This window comes from Lepidochelys kempii, chromosome 9 (assembly GCF_965140265.1).
Source record: "Lepidochelys kempii isolate rLepKem1 chromosome 9, rLepKem1.hap2, whole genome shotgun sequence".
Taxonomy (NCBI): domain Eukaryota; kingdom Metazoa; phylum Chordata; order Testudines; family Cheloniidae; genus Lepidochelys; species Lepidochelys kempii.
In genome coordinates, this window is record NC_133264.1 from 22696509 (window position 1) to 22714372 (window position 17864).

Consider the following 17864-nt stretch of genomic DNA (forward strand, 5'->3'; position numbering starts at 1 on the left):
CAGGTGCCATTCAACTTTTAACTACAGATCTAGTCCATTATAAAGCTTTGATGGCAATACTAACTGTAATGCTGTCTAAAGTGACTGTCTACACTAATATGCTCACCACTTGTACAAAATTGTGATAAATCTCGTACAAAGTATGCTTTGTGAGGTACCATTGGAAAATTTATAATCTGCTGAGTATTATCATCTTGTTGTAATGTGTGTATTAATATTGTGTGTGGAGTTATGAAATTTTGCTGTATGTTTTGTGGAACGTTGTGAGTCTGAGAAATGCCGACAGGTTAGCTCTTCAGGAATAACAAAAGAACTGTAAACAAGAGCCTCTGCATGTCATTCCTGAAGACATCTCCAATGGCACGTACGCAGAAGGTGCAAGCAAAAAATTGCAATTAATATAAAGGACTGATGGGCAAAGCATGTACACCATGGAACTGCCTGACCCCATGACACAGCAAGGATTATTCCAGCCAAAAGGGTCAAGAAATAAAAAGGGATAACATAGGCCTCTGGCCACCTCTTTCCTACCCCATTTTTGGACTGGTGAATTCTGACAGGAAATTTTGAACAAAAGGATTGAGGTCCCCAAAACCTATTTGGGCAACCCAGAGAGAGTTATAGAAAGTTAGCAGATCTAACATCCCTTCTATAATTTTGGGCTTACAAACTCTAATTCACCTGTAACTTATTTTACCTACTTTAACCTCTAAATAGCTCTCACTTCTTTTCCTTAGCCTAATTATTGTAATATGCACTAACTGTCAAAAGAGCTGTTAGCTATGTATTGCAGGATATATTCTGGGGTAATTTTCTGGGATGTTACATGTTTCATTTCATGACAAAATTTGTATTTTTAAAACATACATTTTCCTTGAATTGAAATACAATATGTATATATTTTAAATATTACAAAAAGTTTTTGAAAACTAAACTGGACCCACATAACTTTTCTTTTCAAGTGTAAATTGAAACAGTGTTTGAATTTCTTCAGTCTAAGCATAACTAAAAAGTTAGTTTCCCTCAACATCCTCACGTGAATTCTGAAAACATCTGACTTATCTCTGTAGATAAGTTGCCCTTATTTGTTGGGTATCTGCATCATAGTTAAGATTATAAATTGTTATGTATCCCTCTTTTGGAGGTTTGTTCATTGGTTATGATTCACCTAAATATCAGATCTGACACTGAGATGTTTTTCTTCTTAATATAGCAAAGACAACTGCACTGGCTGTTTATAATAATGCTTTCCACTTCTAGGACTTCAGAGCGTTTTACAAACATTAATTCAGCATCACAAAGCCGCTGTAAGAAGCAGTAGATATAATCATTTTAGAGATAGGTAATGTAGGCACAGAAAGATTAAGTGACTTAATGCATAAAGACTCATTGACAAAGTTGAGGGTAGAACTCAGGAGTCATAATTCCCAGTGCCCTCCTTCAGACACTAAATCAAACTGCCTATAACATCTTTAAACTGTGCAGAAAAGTAATACAGAAATTAGGGATTATAATACATGGAAGCTCAGGAAGAAGCAGTGATTGTCCATCATGTCCATGATATGCAAGCTAATTAGTCCCTACAGAGACTGTGACCCAAGGGTAATTTTTTTTACCTGTTTAGTTTCTCCATGTTTTCCTATGCCAGCCCTGATAAATCCCTTCCAAAAGTCAAATACAGCTGTGCTGTTGTCACTCTTGCCTAAGGTGGCAAGCCTGCTGCTGTAATTCAGCTGTTTGCACTTCAGAATAATTGAGAGGGATCTAAACAGCAAAACTTAACCAGCCATACAGGAGAAGTCTTTGCACTGCTCCAGGAGACTGAAATAAAACAATAGGTAAGAAACACCACTCTCTTCCAGCATTTGTCTTATGGAAGTGCAGACAAAAATGGGACTTCCTGGCAATGTGTGGAGGAAGGATGGTCTAGAGGCTAGGGCCATTAATTTCAAATCCATGCTCCACCACAGACTTCTTGTGTAACTTTTGGTAAGTTACTTAGCCTCTCTGTGACTTAGTTTCACATCTGCAAAATGGAGATAATAGCACTTTCCTATCTCAGAGCGATGTTGTGAGGGTAAATACATTAACGAGTGTGAGATGCTCACATACTACAATATTGGGCGCCACCTAAATACATAAAATAGACAAACAGAATATCTGGACAAAAATAAATGACAGGAAGCACCTGAAAAATGGATACCTGTGGCACTCTGTCCCCAAAAGCTGCATCCAAAGATGCCACTACAGCTAATCTGTAGTTACTTGAGAAGTAATCTAGGGGATCAAATGGCCTCTTTGCTTGCTTGGGCCAATAAGCAGCGACTACTGTAATGGAATAAAACTTTAGGCCAGCCAGGGGTTCACTATCAGTGACACAAGTAGATTGTCAGAATACTGTTCTTGATACAGTCCCCTCAAAAGACTGTAGTCCCTTCTTCTTACTAAAAAAAGAAGAATAAAATTTTCTGAACTCTGTATATGAGGTAAATGGCACAAGGCCCTTTTCTCATTTTAGAAGTAGTAAAGTCTCTTTTTCTTGTTACTAGGAACAGGACGTAGAAGGATTAAGGAGGCTTTCTGAATGAAGTGAAAAGAAAACAAATCTTAGCTAAGAAACATTCTGCCTTGACAAAGTTTGATTACCACTTTGTCAAGGCAGAATGACAGGTAGGGCTACACAGTAATACCAGTAACTTCTCCATTCTTCTAGACAAACAAGAGGTCATTAAACAAACCTAGGATCAAGAGATGCAAGTGAACCTTCTCAAGGTGCTCAAAAGGTGGTTCCATTAATGTATTTATTACCAGAATCAGATCAGATAGGACTTGAGGGTATACCATGCTTCTTCACCCTAAGTGGTCTTTATCCAGTGGAAAATATCCCTGGCTTTTCAAGCATTGGAAAGCTATTAATATTGGCTTTTATGAGAGCTGGTCTGTTTTGGAAGCCCTCTATTAAGAAAATTTCTGATACTATCGAAGAGTTACAGTTGTGGCAGGAAGGCAGCAAGCTCAGACAAATGAACTCCTTGCCTTTCACACTGCAACAATCCCAATTCTGAAAATCTCCTCAACATAATGAATCTCTAGGCTAGCTAGGGTAACTCTCGTGTGTTATACTGGAAGGGGGCTTGAGACAAAGGAGACCTTGGGCTTTGATATTAGGCTTTTTTAAAAAAACTAACATATATAAATTCAACTCAAGTCCAGGGATCTTTCTTTCAATTGCCAGCATCTCCCTGGTTTCTGAAGACTGCTAACAGAAGTGGGGAAGAGACACCCGAAATTACATGTGTAGAAATTTGGTTATAGTGTTTAAGAAAACTGGATTTACACCATAAAATATAAATCTGTAGGAATATAAATCATGGGAAAGACATGTATATACCATGAACTATAATGCATCAGCGTAAACAAATACATAATCCATCAAATATTTATACAGTAGAACTCTATACAGGCACAACTACCATTGGCTTTTCAACACCATAGAACAAAACAAACAAAAAGGTGAAAGTCAGTACCAAATTGTGGGGGGTGTCACGCAGAAAGGGGGGAATCAAAAGACTGCACAAGTGGGCTACATTGCCCACCTACCTCTCTCTCTGTCTGACCTCCAGAATGGAGCTATGATCCAAGTAGAACCCAGCATATTCTAGATGTGCCTCCTTAAAAAGCTGCTTCCCTGTCTGATAGATACTTATTTACCTAGTGGTAAACCTGCCCCCAGTGAATCATCTGATGTTATTCCCAAGAACTTAATTGCCATATGTGTCTACAAATAGAGGATTAGAATACACCATTCATCATTTGTGCTTTTAAGAAGTACAGTGTGAAAATAGCAGATACTAAATCTTACACCTGCATATTCTTTATGTCATTTATACTGCAAAAATACCAAAATGGGCATATTATATGTATATAAACACATTATCGTGCCATACAATACATGGTGATGGATTTTAATATGATGCAGTTTAAGTTAAAACAAGGTAAAATGCACACCAATAAGATGAGGACACCATAAACTGTTCAGCCTGACAGAAATACAGAGCTTAGAGGAGAAAGGCAGTGCTCCTGAGAAGTAAGATTAAAGTGCTCTCAAACTATAACAAAATCTAGTTTGCCAAGCTGCAATATTGCATATGTATCTGTATAAATTGTGAGCTGATAGATACTTAAGAATTTCAGCTCTGAAATTACAGATAGTTTTTTTTTTATTATGCTTATGTTTTCCTCCTCCTCAACATGGACCATATCATAGTCAAGTTTATTAATCCTTACCAATGAGACAATCGGGCATGTTCACTAGCCATACTTTAGACAAGAGAGTTTGTACACATCCTCTTAAATACTCTCCCTTTAACTAAACAAGACACTACAGACATCTTTGGGTTTTCTATAGTGACCATCATCACTCTAAGTGCTTCCCAATTCATGATGCATCTCAATAGATCTGATCACCAACCACTCAATACACACACTTCACATTCACTAACCCATTTTCGCATTCCATTATGCAAAACAAGCAAGACAATTAAAAAAAATCCTGTTTTTGAAAAGTAGTGTGTATACATTAGATGTTCAAAGAAAAGGATAATGTCCTAGCCAAATGCTTTCACAGCACCTGGATCCTGAAATCCAACTCCCTGCTATTCTCTCTTCTGAGACTGCATATTGGCATAGTGTGTGGTAGTTTTGTGGTATACAAGGCCGAATAAAGGATGGTCTTGTGTTTAAAGAAAAGGAGTGGGAGGACAGGAGCTATTCCCAGCTCCACCACAGATTGTGTATGCAACTTGAGCAAAATTACATTTCACTGTGGTTCAGGTTACACCATTTTTAAGATGGAGAATAAAAATATTTACCTATCTTTCAGGGGAGATGAGATCATTATTGCACTGGTTGTGAAGTACTTTGAGATTCTTGGAGAGCGAGTACTATAGAAATGCAAAATATTATTTCTTATATAGTGAACTGCAAGGATCAGACAACTTTCTGAGAAATGTGCTTTCACTTTTTGGTAGAGAGGGGCTCAAGTTAAAGTTTGTATCCAATTCCAATCCATACACTCTCTCTCACACACACACACCTGCCTTGAATGACAGCTGTACGGTTCAGTCTGGATCTGATTTTCCCCAAGGTGTTTTGAATTCAAGATTTTAGTCTCTGCTCACATACCGACTTATTGAAGTGTCAGGATTATTACAACCAGGGACTAGGAGTTAGCAGAGATGGTTTCTGTTCTCACTTGTGCTGTTAGGTTGCTATGTGAACTTTGGCAAGTCACATAACCTCTCTGTGCCTCAGTTTCCACTTCTGGAAACCTCTTGGAGATCCTTAGAGAAGATGCACCATGCAAGTGCAAAGTATTATTATTACCTTAACTAACTAGGACCTGAAGAAGAAATTACAAGCTAGTACTCCATTTTGCTGTTAAGCCCTTAAAAATGCAAGACAAACTGAAGCTGTGGAAGTGTCATTATTAAGGATTTATCCTATATAAATGGATGCACCTCGGTTTGCACATTTTTTCCTTATTGATATTTTTGAAAAGCATTTTATTTTTCTGGCAGAGCCCTAAAGTGCAACTCCTCCAGCTGACCAGCGGGGTTGCTAGAGAGGTGACATGCTCCCTCCTTCCTTACAATAATGCTAACTGCACCTGTCAACTTTGAGTGTAAAGGATCAAATCCAGATCCTGAACCCCTGTGTGATAATGTGTTAAGATGCTCTTTGGTCACTGGACATCACCCTGCTTCCTTTATGTTTTTGTTTGGATGCCTGATTTTAAGCAAACACTATTACTTAGCTTAATTTCAAACACGTTAGTTAAATATTTTTGTAGAATGTGTTCATCAAAATTCAGTTTATTTATTTTAGAGTTAGAATTCATGAGGCTTCTATAAAACTGTCATCAGCAATAGTAACAATGCAGTCCTTAGGATTAATCTTCTGTTGATATCTTCATTACGGAGCTCTTCATGTATAAAACTCAGGATTGGATATTCTGCTTCATATACAGCCTGTTACAGTAATGAGTTCAGAGACAATATTTTATCAAAGCAACGTGTCAGGGCCTTTCTGTTATTGCTTCTTGTTTTGAAGTGTTAGTGTTAGTTATTAAAGAAGAGCATGCATTTTTTCCCCTTGATGGGAAATGTTCCTATCAGTAATAGGAACTAGAATATGAACAGCTGGTGTAAATTTAATGATGCATTGTTGCATTGTTAACGTAAAGCTGCTACATGCCTTGATAAACATATAATAGGCCTTGAGAAATTAAGAGAAAATTAAAGTGTAAATGTTTATACAAGACATATTTGCCCCCCTCCCCGCCATTTTTAGATAATAAACAATCTTACACCTGCAATCTACGTGTAAATAAAATGCAAGGTTTGTGCAATAAAACACTAGCTTTAGATTATTTGAGTTTCAGTGGCTATACAGTTTTAAGAACTGACTTCTCAACAACCTCTCAGTATTGGTGATGTATATGAGGCAAAATGATACCCATGTGGTCCTGTTAAAGTACATTGTATGCTGTCTTTGAAATTAAATATACAACTTTAATGAGGCATTACCCCTTGCTGTATGTTACACCTTGACACATACAGGGATAAGGATCTGCTCATGAGAATGCAATTATGACAGGCACTCCTGACTGAATTTTTGGATAATTAACAGTGGAGATGGTTCAAATGTGTTGTCCCCAATTAAGGAACAGCACTTTACAGGAAAGGTGCAATATATTACACGCTTTCCTTCAGTTAAAAGCCAATATACTCCAGCCTTGTTCACGTAGATGACTTATTAAATTTGCACTTATTGCATTAATTGGAGCCCGAGTTGCCATGTATGAGAAGGAAATCAAATGCCAAAAGGACCAGTCTCTGGTTTATTATGTATTTAAATGTTTATAGTGAAAAAGAAAGGCCAATTTTTTTCCCTGTTGTGTTGATTTTTGCTCCCCCCACCTCTTTATTAAGAGGAGTCATAAATTATTGTTGCCCCGGGGCTGACAGACTGACAATCTACACAGGTTTTCTTAATGCGATTACACAGTTCACACGCACAAAAACAAGCATAGTTGCCTTAGCAACCTCTACAACACATGAGATTTTGCCAGTCTGAGTTGCACAGCAATTTCCGAATGAAATACAAATCAAAATGTAGGTTGGGGAACAGGGTAAATTAATGTAGGTACACAGAGTGATGTACTAATCATATATATTTCCTCCTATATTCAAAAAAGTTTTGCATAACTTTTTAAAAAATACAACATATTTTGGCTAATTTATTTCTTTTTTGAAATATTATATTATGGTTATAAATCTGTGGCCATCAAGAACTTCCTGGTTACCAATATGCTGCATACCACAATCACCAAGAATGTCTGATCTTCCTGCTCCAAAAGTACAGGCCTCTACCACTCTAGCTACCTATAGACAGTACACCGTCTATAACACACACTGAAGCAGTTCTAATTTTATCCAGTAGAAAGCAATTCTAATTCCCTCTGGGTAATGACTAGGCAGGTAGCCAGTTAGTGATACATTAATACCTCTTTTTCATTTACCTTATTTTAAAATCATCAGCTATGAAGGCTTGAAATTGTGCACTTAGTAATAGAAACACAAGATATAATATTTTCGCTATCTCCCCACCCCCATCTCCTCCTCTCTTGTATTCTACATGAAAATATCATGTCTTATTCCGGTTTCATTCCCATCCATTGGAGCTACATGGACAGACACTTCTATCTGTACAGAGCCCCACTGACTTCAGTCAGATTCTGTGCAGGCGTAAGTGTCTGCCGACAAGGATCTGTTCACAGGGTCAGGGACACAGATATCAAACTTCTTGGCACAGCATGTCCGGCACACTGAGGTCTAATCCTGACTGGGGTCCTTGGAAATACTGTATGTCAAGCTGCCCTGCAGCGACTCGAAGGCACGGGTACCCAATCTCAGGGCAGGCTTAAGAACCAGGGCACAAACCCCCGAATTGGTTGCGAGTTTAACAGTTAGATTTCAACAACCAATTATCAAGTGTCAACAGGCACCAGAACAGCCGTACCACGGAGTCACCGATAGTCCCCTTGCTGCTCCAAATCTGTCTTGCCACCTAGGCAAGCCTGCCTTTGTGATAAATGGCCCCTTAGACCAAGGTTCACAGCAATATTCAGGTTACTCCCAGGCCCAAAATACCAGCCACTTATTCCAGGTGAATTGAACCTTAGATCTCACACCAAAGACAATACTTGTAGCCAGTCCTAGAATAAACTACCGAAAGATTCGTTAAATAGGTAAAGGAAACAAGAGTTATTGACAAGGTTAAAGTAGGTAAATATATATACACAAATGAATTACAATCTTAAATTTCAAAAGGTAATAGAAGCTTTTATTCTAAGCAAGCTCTATATGTCCTTTAGGGCTAACCCAGGCTAAGCAGCTAGGGATCCCTTCCTTATGCCTAGAAACCTTGCTCCCCCCTCCAAGTGCAAGCAGAACAGAGATATATTTCCTTCTTGTTAGGGGTTTGTATTCCCTTCCCCCCATGTGCTCTGAGCTGCAAACTCATCTTCATGGGTGGGGTCGGGGGTGGGAAAGAACAGAGCAGCAAAGTTTTTTGTCCTGTTTAATGTTCGACAATAGTCCATATGGTATTGATAGGCCTTCCTTGTTGGCCAGGACATAACACCTTCTGTTGGAAACCAGCACTTTACACTAGTTAATGTCCCTCTCTTGTCAGGTGATTTACAATATCACAGAGGCTTACAATACAAATGCTTAAGTATTACCTTACAAGATGGGATACAGATACTGTAAGTGTGATTAATGCAGGCAGCAACTCACAAGCATTCAATAAAGTCTAAATTCTAAACACATTTTTATAGTTCTAATACCTATTTTAATGATACTAACCCACAGGTGAGTCAGACTCATTCTAGTGTTCAGTTGAAACATGGGGACTGTGGCATGAGCTGGAACCTGGTCTGCCAGCATCACACTGTACAAAAACTATAATATGGTAACGAAATATAAATGCACTAGTCAGCTCATTGCTATATTTTCTTACAAGGAGGATGGCATTAAAACAAGTAGAAGGTTTTCACCAGAAGGGTCCAGTGTGAGATTATCTGTTGATTTGGGTTGAATACTGATGATATCCGCCTCTATCACTCTCTTTATATTGGTTAAAGACTCAAGCTGCAAGTTCAGATGGCTTATGTGAGATGCAACATTGCTACCCACGACCAGCTTTATGCCAGCTTGCCTCAGCATGGGTGTGTATATATATATATATAGACATAATCTGCCACTAGTTGAAACCCTTATTCATATTGGAAAGCACCTTACTTCACGAGTTGTCCCACTGACTTCAATAAGACTATTTATGGAGTAAGATATGATTAATTATGTGTAAAGGTATCGGAATGTGGCCCTTAGACAACATCTCTTTTACTGTCCAGACTGTTATAGCAAAGTGGGTGATACACTTGTTGCAGTTCTGTCACCTAATGGTCGTTGTTATAAATTTAGGGGTGGGCAAACTTTTTGGCCCGAGGGCCACATCTGGGTGGGGATATTGCATGCAGGGCCATGAATGTAAGGCTGGGGTAGGGGGTTGAGGTGTGTGTGGGGGTGCGGTATGCAGGAAAGGGCTCAGGGCAAGGAGTTGGGGTGCAGCAGAGGGTGCGGAGTGCGGGAGGGGGGTCAGAGAAGGGGGTTGGGGTATAGGAGGGGTGTACGAGGAAGCGGCTGGCACCATGTCCCTGTGGCCCCTGGGAGAGGAGGGGCAGAGGGCTCAGCACGCTGCCCTCACCTGTGGGTACCTCCCCCAAAGCTTCCATTGGTCCTGGTTCCCAATTCCCAGCCAATGGGAGCTGCGGGGGGAGGCACCGACAGGCAAGGGCAGCGCACAGAGCCCTCTGCCTCCCCTCGCCCAGGGGCCATAGGGACATGCTGCCGGCCGTTTCCGGGAGCAGCATGGGGCCCGTGGCACCACAGGGGTGGCAATCCTGCGGGCTGGATCCAAAGCCCTGAGGGGCTAGATCTGGCTGCGGGCCGTAGTTTGCCCACCCCTGTTATAAACTGTTAGAGTTGAGTGGATAGTGGAAAATATTTCCCACAAACATTTGTTCAAATGCATCAGTGAATTTTGATTGAAGAGTTTACAATCCTTTTATGTTCACTTTCTGTGAAGATTTCCCTTATGTAAACCCTCGCATTTTTCTCATGTGGCTAATTACAAATAACTACATTTAAACATGAATTCTCAGTCATTGAGATGATGATTTAAGTATTTCTAATTTCTTGGTTATGTCGCAGTACTATATGGACTATCAAGTAAAACACTAAACAGACTTGAACTAGAGGCAGAAAAAAAATCATTCCTCTGAGGCTCTTTTACTTGGATATATTTTTCAGACTGTATCTTTAAAATTACATGTTTACATTAGTTTCCCATTAGCTGTGTTATAATTTCAAGGTCTAGTCAGAAAGAATGGGCCAGCTGTGCTGCTTGACACTTTAAATCCTGACATTCCATTGATTTCAATGGAGTATTAATGAACAATGGCCTCACAAAACATATAATGGACCAGCAGAAAGACAGCTGAATTTGGAAGTGCATACAGAATATTTGTTGTCTTTGAAGTTTTATCTATGCCACAAAGAAATAGCTGTTCCCCTAAATATTCTTTCTAGATGTGGAAAGGAATATTCCTATTGCCAAGAGTTTCTTGTGAATCCTTAAGAAGATAATAACATCCCCGTGATGTTCCAGCAAAGAGATACACTGCATTATACTGTCCTTGAAAACACCTTCAGGTATCACATGGGGATCATTATCACTCAAGAGGTGGAAAGGGTCACTGTGAGGTTAAGAAAGAAGATACCTAAATGATGGGCCCTTATCTTGAACTTGTATAGGACTTGTGTACGACAAATACACTCTCTTGTTAGAAAACGTTCAATCCACGCAAGGAAATACTCATTAGTCTTGGATCCTCATTCTGAGGTCATCACTGAGAGCAACGAGATCCCAGTGTATGACACCAGCTGTATAAGAGACTACTTTATCTCTTACTTATTTGGAGCCCTCAGACACCTTCCTCCTCCTTGAGGAGGAGAGAAGACATGGGAGCCTCAGGACTTCTACATTCAAACCTGTCCTGAAAGTTAAGTTCCATTTTCAGCTTGCCTCAGCTCCATGAACTAAGCATCTCTACACCATTCGAGAAATCATCTGTTCAGGGGGGCTCCACCCCTTGCTGGATCTACCAGTTTAGGGCAGCTTTGTACAAGAAGAAAAGTTTAATGTTGCCCGAAAGCACCAGAGATGTTAGGCGCACAACTTTTATTTTCAACCTTCTGCAATATAGTCAAAAGTAACATTTAAAAATGAGACAAGGGACTAAATTAATTTCCGGAGCATAAATGAATAAACAGATATGTCTGTAACAACAAAACTCCCAAACACACGAGTTTAAGCTGTTGGACCCTAAGTATTATATTGTACGTTTTTTATAATATCGAATAGAGTCAAGTGTAAAGCTATTTAATACATCTTTGCGTCTAAACAGTAAATTATTGAGGCTGTCACATAAACTGCATCTGAATGCCTAACTGTAACTTATAGGCTACAGTTCAAGTTTTCCAAACAACTATGTTTTCCAAGTATTTAATAAAATCAATATCTCTGGGAAAGGTAGACATCTAATCAGCAGCTGGGCATATCTACAATTACGAAAGGCTTAATGCAACATGTACATATTAAGTGGCAAGAGCCGATCCCTCAACTATATTTGCCTTTTACTATTTTGATTAGTGATCCCTATAATTATGCAAATAAAGACACTCTTCCCCCATGAAGGTAAGGCAATTCTTAAGTTTTACTAAAAGCAGCCATTCTGACATGACAAGTGTTAGGATATAGATATTCAGGCCTGTCTGTAAAGGCCTATACTCTAAGAATTTAGGTGTATTCCTATCACTTGGCTAGTTAGAGGTATAAAAGAAAGAATCAAAATCACTGTCTGCCAGTGTAAGGGCCTTCTCTTACTGTGACAGTCTGAGGCCCTGTTCTTAGGCTAAGGCCTTTGGCTAAGCGACAGAGGCAGCCATAAGCTGGGAAGTGAATGGTCACATCCTCACATTCCAAACTAGTCACATTGAAATAAGGTGCTATTGGGCTGTTAGGAATTTAATCCTGTCCTTATAGTGCCTATCACCTCCAGAGAAAGGGAAGTGCCTAGAAGCTGTAAAAGGAAATTGAGGTTGATAGTTTTGTCTGGTAAGAACTCACTTATCAATAGACACAGCTGGGAAACTCTTATGTCTTTACAGATGTAGTTGTGAAATCCTCACTTCTGTATTGTTTTGTCATTATAGTTCCCACTTTGCTATTGTTTATTGGCATGGTCTCTGTCTGGTTCTGTGATTGCTTCTGTCTGCTGTATAATTAATTTTGCTGGGTGTAAACTAATTAAGGTGGTGGGATATAATTGGTTAGCTAATCCATGTTAGGATTGGTTAGTTAAATGTTAGTAGAATGATTGGTTAAGGTATAGCTAAGAATATTACTATATAAATTAGGGGCAAACAGGAAGTAAGTTGGGATTCGAAAATAAGGAAAAAAGGAACTTGTATTTAAGCTTGCTGGAAGTTCACCCCAATAAACATCGAATTGTTTGCACCTTCGGACTTCGGGTATTGTTGCTCTCTGTTCATGCGAGAAGGACCAGGGAAGTAAGTGGGTGAAGGAATAAGCCCCCTAACAACAAGCCTTTTATTTTTTAAATCCAGAAGGTCTTTCAGGTGTAACACTTATAATTACAAGTAAATTATGTGTTATGCTTTCATAAATTTTCTTTTGAACAAGAATGCCTAATTAACATTATAAGTTACATGGATAATCTCCTTTGATCCATGAGAGGACGTGGATTAGATCACAAAAATGATAATGTTTAATAATTTGTCTCAAGAGGTAAATGAGTTTGTGCCTGTTGGCATTTGTACTCCACATCACTTTAGTACAATATGCTGTGAATTGCCTTAATTCAATACATTGATTCATTTTGGTTATTAAACTTTGATACTTAAAACTGATAATCAGTAATTCCTTCTAAATCCCTTGTGAATGTTCTCTGTGGTTACAATAAGAAACTTTAAATTTTAGGGCTAAAGCCCAGTCTATACTTTTGTGCCCCATTTTCCTGTGCATATCAGATTTGCCAATTTCAACTTATGGTTCTTCACATTACAGTTTAAATTCAGTGGCCCTCATGGGTGTAATAGGGTGACCAGATAGCAAGTGTGAAAAATCAGGACAGTGGGTGGAGGATAATAGGAGCCTATATAAGACAAAGCCCAAATATCGGGACTGTCCCAATAAATCGGGACATCTGGTCACCCTAGAATGTCCCTATAAATTGGAACAACTGGCTACTTAATCTCAGCATCTTGTCATCATAGTCACCTTCAATCTAGTATTCTAAATTATTGGAATAAGTACAGTAGTCATTTTTGGTTTGCTCTAAAGCATAACTTGTTATGAGAACTACTGTGTGCCACTCTTCAGTTAAGATACTAGAGATCAGGAATTCTCAACCTCTCTCTTTCTGAGGCCCCCCGAACATGCTATAAAAACTCCCCAGCCCACATGTGCCACAACAACTGGTTTTCTGCATAAAAAAGCCAGGGCCAGCGTTAGGGGCTAGCAAGCAGGGCAACTGCCCAGGGCCCCATGCCACAGCTAAATTGCTCAGTCTTCAGCTCCAGGTGGCAGGGCTCGGGGCCCTGGACATTAGCCCCATGTGGTGGGACTTCAGCTTTCTGCCCTGCGCCCCAGTGGGTCTGATGCTGGGCCGGCTTGGTGGCCCCCTGAAACCTGTGCATGGCCCCACAGGGGTCCTGGACCCCTGGTTGAGAACCACTGCTATAGATAGTATTTACTGTAGCGGATTAGCCTGCATAACTCTGATGCAATCAATATGTTGCTCAATTTATATTTACTATAAAAAAATGTACTCTAGCTCCAGAATACAATAAGGTGATTTTGCACTGACATTTAATAATAAGACTTTATAGTTATTTAGTGCCTTTGATCCCCAAAGATATCACACACACACACACACACAGATGTGTAATTTCACCTATAGCTGAAATGTAATGATGCTTGTGGGCACAGCCTATTTAACAAGGCATAGCAACACTACACAATAGATTAGGCTAGGAAAAGAAGTGGAATAATGTCTGCAAATGAAACTTCAGAGGCAATTTACATAGACAATGTACAGCAATTATCCAAATTTGAGTTTGGCTATGGTACTTAAATAGCATGTCCTCTGCAAAGGTGACCAAAAGATTAATGTGGACTGGGGAAATAACCAGATCTAGTTTTAATGAGCACAATTCACTTTCTGCCATTAAACGCAAATTGCATTCATTTTAACCTTGTTGTACTCCTCTCTGACCAAACTAAAAACACTTCTAATGCCCCAAGCAAAAATGAATTTTCACTGAGCACAGTCAGAAGATGAAATCATGGAAATCCTTAGAAGATTCATCTTTTCAGTTGAAATGTGTACCTCAACTAAAACATTTTTCGTGGCGCCTGCTCAACAATGGGTGAAATATATCAACAACTGATTGCCTATTACGCTGTTGAGATTGCACTGGAATGACGAACAGTAAAGTGTCCAAACTCAAAGTGCTTTATACAGTCAATGGGCGATACGCATTTTACTTTCACATTTTTAGGATAAAGAAATTTAGAAAACAATGGCATCCTCTAACCTCTGAGACCTTTGGGAAGCTGCCAAACCCATTCTCACTAAAATTTACTTTAAAGTAACAAGTGAGGAACAGCATATAACTAGAGCCTTCAATTGCTTTAGTGTCAATTATCAAGTAATGGGAGTTACAGGATGGGAATTTAGCCTAAGGAGAGAGAAAGTAGTCACCAGATTATCAAAAATGGAAATCAATTTACATTATTTTCCCCCCTTACTCCAAGACCAATGCTGCTTTACCCTAAATCTATTTTCCCAGGAGCATAAACTGCAATAACATTATACAGATGGCTCTGCACAGATCATATTGTAAATTTACATTTGTTATTGTTTCAAGAGACAACTTATTTCAGGGAGATGTCAAATAAGAAAAATACTGAACAGAAAGATTGGAATGCTTCATGTTGAACTGGCATGTGGTGAAGAAACTGCACCACATGGGACCAGAGTTTGATTGCTGTTCTTATCTTTCACTTGATTGGCTAGCAAGAAATTAGAATGTCATAGAGGCAACGGTATCAACTCCTTGAGCAAGGGAATGTTCACTGACATGCTACCATGATGATCTTCAATGGCTGGTAGAGTGAGAAGCTGATATGAAGGAGGCTTACTTCCTGCTCATTCTCCTTTCAGCACCCAAAAATTACTTAATTCTCCTTGGAAAAATTCTAGCTTTTGACTTTATCATTGTCTACTTTTTGTAATGATGTGTAAAATGTAAAATACATTGTGACATTCATTCTCTGCCTCCTGCACCAATGAACAAGAGGTTAGCCAACAATAAATAAGATACTCTTTTATTAAACATTGGAGAGGAATTATCAGAATTACATACTGTATTGCATTTCATCCCATGTAAATACAGGTCCCCCATTGTCACAGTAGTGTTGACACAATTAATGGACAGCTACTTACCTAGTTTTATCTTGATGTTGAAGGTGAACATCCAAAAGTAAATGAATTAGAGAAATATTTGCTTTCATCTGAACAATGTTAAGTTTAGTTCCAAGCTCAAAATAGTTATAACTATTTGGTTCTAACTGATATATTTCTGAAATAATAAATTTCTGCATAAAGCAGTTAACATATAACTATGCATTTTTTTCAACAGATATATCAAGACTGACTTAAAAACAGGGGTCCCACAATTATTCTGAAATCCACTGAAAGTGGTCATCTTTTTACTACAGTCATTACTTTACATCAATATCACTTATTTTAATTCAGGCCTCTAATCAGTTTAAATAGGATTAGCAATGCAACATTGCCAATTTCATACACATTGTATTAAGGACACTACATATGAAACATTTATTTCCCTACATTACAGGAGTGTTGTGAGGCTTAACTCATTAATGGTTGTGAGGTGCTTAGATATTACAATGATGAATCACCATGGAAACTTCATAAATAAAATAAGTAAAGGGAAGGGGTGTCAGAAGGTTCTTCCTCCTTTTGACCTCACAGTGGGAACTGAAAGCTCGAACTCCACCAGGTATTGGCAGAGTGCCAACCACCAATTCGCTTGCTCTGCTTAGTGTATTGTGTTTCAAATAGTACTTTATCTGAAATCCTTGTATTTGTACTGAAATATGGTTTGGTCCTCACTTGGAGTTAAATTGGTTAACTTTTATTTAACAGAGTTTCCTAAGCAGCAGTCTAATGAGGTGGAAAGACAGGTCACTTCAACAACAATCTGTTCAGTTCCAGACCGTTCAGTTCCATCTGCCCTCTGCACAGCCAGACTAATTAAAACACAAGTGCAAGACACAACAACAGTCACAACAATAGATATATTCCCATTAATTTTTTTCATTTATAAAATGAACCTAGTATCAAAGCCCTTTTGATGCACATATATTTTTAGACGTCTTATTTGCCAAGATCAACACAGATTTTCTGAGCCAAACAGCTATGCCTCATACAAAGGTAATTCTACCCACTAAAAAAAAAAAAAAAGTGTTGCAGAACATGAGGGAGAAAACCTACAGATTTCTATACAACCCGGGGAGCGGGAGAGAGAGAGCCAGGGGAAGCTACACTGCTTCCTGCAGGCAGAAGAGCAATCCTGGAGAGCACTAAATAAATATCCTGTGGAGGAACATGACCTGGTTCTCCCCATGGAGAAAACACTGCCCTTGAAGAATGAGATGTTAGTGGGAAAGTAAATTCCTATTCCTGCTAGGAGTTGGATTCCCTAATATAAAAGACCTATCCAGCAAGATCCTATTTAAGGCGATAAGTCTATAAAAATGCCTCTTAGTACTGGAAGGATTCTGCTCTGGAGACATAACAACAGAAGCCAACATTTCCAAACGTGAATATCTAAAATCAAACACCTAAATAAGTGATCTTAATAATCAGAAGTGCTAAGCACCTACAACTCCCATGGAAGTCAATGCAAACTGTAGGTGCTCAGCACCTCGGAAAAGCAGGCCACTTACATTGTGGATATGTGTGACTTTAGGTACTTATAGTTGAAAATTCTAGACAGAAGCTTTATCAAAATTGACCACAGCCAGATACTGACCAAACTTGCAACAGATTCCATTCTTTGAGACATATAAAAACACAAAGGACCAAATTTCCAGAAACGGTTCTGACCTGAATATTAAGGAGGAAACTTCCATCAGATATTCCAGGATGGTTACAGTGAACGAGGAGCTGGCATGAGACCTCCCAGAGAGAGAAAACTGCAAGTTCCTTCCTTTTTACACATGCTATTGGTTGCTAGGATCTTTGCAGGATTACAGGATCTGAAGGATTTTTCTGAAAACTCCTGTCAAGGTTCCTTCCCCACTCTGAACGCTAGGGTACAGATGTGGGGACCTGCATGAAAAACCTCCTAAGCTTATCTTTACCAGCTTAGGTCAAAACTTCCCCAAGGTACAACATATTCCACCCGTTGTTCTTGGATTGGCCGCTACCACCACCAAACTAATACTGGTTACTGGGGAAGAGCTGTTTGGAAACGTCTTTCCCCCCAAAATACTTCCCAAAACCTTGCACCCCACTTCCTGGACAAGGTTTGGTAAAAAGCCTCACCAATTTGCCTTGGTGA